Source organism: Octopus bimaculoides, chromosome 18 (genome assembly GCF_001194135.2).
Source record: "Octopus bimaculoides isolate UCB-OBI-ISO-001 chromosome 18, ASM119413v2, whole genome shotgun sequence".
Classification (NCBI taxonomy): Eukaryota; Metazoa; Mollusca; class Cephalopoda; order Octopoda; family Octopodidae; genus Octopus; species Octopus bimaculoides.
The window spans coordinates 5,865,846-5,869,227 of record NC_068998.1 but is presented as its reverse complement, the minus strand read 5'-3'; the positions used below and the strand labels follow the sequence as shown (position 1 = coordinate 5,869,227).

The window sequence follows — 3,382 nt, the reverse complement described above, 5'->3', positions numbered from 1 at the left end:
TTAGATTTCCATTCTTTTATTTGTTTCAGTCATTTGACTGTGGCCATGCTGGAGCACCACCTTTATTCAAACAAATCGACCCTAGGACTTATTCTTTGTAAGCCTAGTACTTATCCTATCGGTCTCTTTTGCCAAACCGCTAATTTTCGGGGACGTAAACACACCAATATCGGTTGTCAAGCGATGTTGGGGGAACAAACGCAGACACACAAGCACATACATATATACATACATATATATATTATATATACACAACATGTTTTTTCAGTTTCCGTCTAGCAAATCCACTCACAAGGCTCTGGTCGGCCCAAGGCTATAGTAAAAAACACTTGCTCAAGGTGCTATGCAGTGGGGCCGAACCCAGAACCATGTGGTTGGTAAGTAAGCTACTTACCACACAGCCACTCCTATGCCTATAAAGCCAGTTTGAACATAAAGACAGGTAAAACATTTTCAATGATGTGATCGTTTAGGATTTGAATGACATTGTAGAGTATGTGTGAGAAGCCAGATCTAGCCAGTTTGAACATAAAATTATTTAAACTACCATATCTGGCCCAAAACATTTTTGGGCCAGCAATGGCTAGTTTAAATGATAAAGAGTTAAGGCAAACTCAAGAAAATTCTTTTAACAGGCAAAAGTTAAAATTAAAATTTTTTTCCGCCTCAGCAATACAGAAATACTACAAAGACAATTTAGAGTGCTGCCAACTGGAAGAAAGACAAAAGCTGCTACAAGACAAAGAAAAATAAATGGCTGGGAAAATCAAAAGATAGAGCCATCACTAACCTGTGACGAACTATGGTGATTTTCAACATGGAGTAATTTCTTTGTTTGTTTTGGGTTAGGAGTTGAAATATAAGAGTGCAGGTCTTTAGTAGTCTTCATTTTGGTTCCCATAACTGCAACAAGACTGAGGGGAGTGTATTCCGTAGAACAAACTGTCTTGTTTAATCTTTGCAATCCTGGCTGGAAATGCCACTTTCTCTGAATGCTGGGAGAATTCATTTATACTAAAATATTATTTTGAAAATCTCTCTTCTTGAAAGTAAGCAGAAAAAAAATAAATAAATAAGCTATAAGTAGGTTGGCTAACAATGCCCAAATCCAAAATATTTGCTTGATGATTCATCTAACTACGTTATTTCTCCTTATTTTGATTTTTAGAAATAATCTGATATGTAAGATTTCAGAATTAAAAACTGATTGAAAAGTGTCATTTCGGTGACGCCAGTGAATACACGCTAAGTAAAAAGTAAATTGGCCCTATCTGCAGACAATTGAAAGCAATATTAATGGTGGAGACAAAAGTACTAGAATTTCCTTGTTATCACAAGAAACAATGGAATTAAGTACATTTCTCTCAGTAGACAAGGCAGGAGAAATATTTCTCTGAAGAGGTCGGTAGATATTTTCTTTCAAAGTAGGTTCTCATTGACTATCACCAAGGCAGTGAGATATGAGAATGGTAAAATCTCAAATGAAAAACTGACATTGTGAAAAGCAGGATTAGTCAAAAGATTAGAAAGATTTCTAAATATTATCTGCAAAGCAAGTTTTGCTTTTTCTTTTCTTTTTTGATTTTATTTATTTTTCTTTTTTTGTAAATATGACTGTTTTGAATTTTGAGTAGGTGACTTAATAGTTTGGCAATCAGTAATCCTGTTTGACAACACTCTAGAGAAAATGAATGAAAATGAACTCAGACCACAAGGTGAGGTGAGATTAGAAGATACAGAACAATTCTCTGAGTGTATGTGTGAGCCAGTGTATATCCATGAGTGTGTTTATGTGTGTGCATATATATATATATATATATATATCTTTTGAAAAATGTATACAATATTAATTGCTACCTTTTATTTAAATGTACCCCACTTCATCAGTACATTATGTTCTTACACACATATGCACAATACTTGGCTTTGTACACATACATATATACATGCGTGTGTGTGTGTGTGTGTGTGTAACACATGGGAGAAAGAAAATGGAATTCATGAGATTCTTTTTTAATCACTCTGACCGTTTCGACCCATTGTGATTCGGTCTGTTCATATTTATGGGTAATAAATCTCATCAGGGAAATATTTGACAAAATTAGACAAAATTACATGTGAGGATTGTTAAATTCTAGAATAGACTGCAAGTATTTCCCTGATGAGATTCATACCCATAAATATGAATCTTTTTTAATAATAGCAAAAACCTATAACAATAATAATAATAATGATAATAATAATAATAATTCTTTCTTCTTTAGGCACAAGTGGTACTTATTTCATCAACTTCTTAATAATAAAAATAATCATCATCCTCATCATTTAATGTCCATTTTCTATGTTGGCATTTTCCAAATCCACTCACAAGGCTTTTGCTGACCCAGGACAGTTGCCCAAGGTGCTCTTCAGTGGGACTGAACCTGGAACCATATGGTTGGGAAGCAAACTTCTTACCACACAGCCACACTTGCACCTACTCCTTTCATTCTTTTGGAGTCAATAAAATAAGGACCAGTTGAACAATGGGGGGGTCAATGTAATCAAATTACCCCCTCCCCCTAACTTGCTGGCCTTGTGCCAAAATTTGTAACAACTATTATTATCATCATCATCATCATTATTATTATTATTATTATTATTATTATTATTATTATTATTATTATTATTATTATTAAGGCAGTGAGCTGGGCAAAATACCGCTAAGCATTTCACTGGACGAAATGCCTAGTGGTATTTCACCCATCACTACGTTCTGAGTTCAAATACCACCTAGGTCAATTTTGCCTTTCATCCTTTCGGGGTCAATAAAATAAGTACCAGTTGAACACTGGCGTCGATGTGATTGACTCAATCCCCACCCACCCCTCCAAATTGCTGCCCTTGAGGCAAAATCTGAAACCATTATTATTATCATTATTATCATTATTATTATTATTATTATTATTATTATTATTATTCAGTATTTTTTTTTCTCGAGTTCTCACCTTGTGATGTGGGATCCAACGTTTCAAATGCGGAATCCATATCAACTTTGGTTTGAATTTCACTCCATCTTTTTGTGTCCAATATTTTGGTTTAGGTTCACATCTGAAATTGTGCTGGGCGTGGTGTGATCCCCCAGTCATGCTGCAACTTCTCCAATAGTGACATTTCCTTTGAGCATGAGGAATTACTGGTCTGTCATTCCATTTATCATTTATACAGCATGGACCTTTAATAAAAGGTTCTGAACACCCAGTTGCCATGTTGAAAGCCTAGAAATAGAACAATTACATTGGTTTCAGTTAAAATTTATTATTTTGTATACCGTTATTATCTATCGATCAATCAATGAATCTCTCTCTCTCTCTCCATATATATATATATATATATATATATA

The 3,382-nt window shown here is 34.3% G+C and overlaps 1 protein-coding gene across 3 annotated transcripts in view; it reads right to left on the bottom strand.

The window, feature by feature from the left end:
- LOC106870031 (uncharacterized) overlaps nt 1-3,382 on the bottom strand; it is a 17,632-nt gene that overhangs the window by 12,901 nt on the left and 1,349 nt on the right. For 2 of the 3 annotated variants that reach the window (XM_052974342.1, XM_052974344.1), the window contains exon 2: nt 2,988-3,257. The gene's annotated coding sequence lies outside the window, so the exon portion shown is untranslated. Of the gene's footprint in view, nt 1-790; nt 1,509-2,987; nt 3,258-3,382 lie in introns of those variants that run through there. The other variant, XM_014915997.2, reaches the window with a different exon arrangement.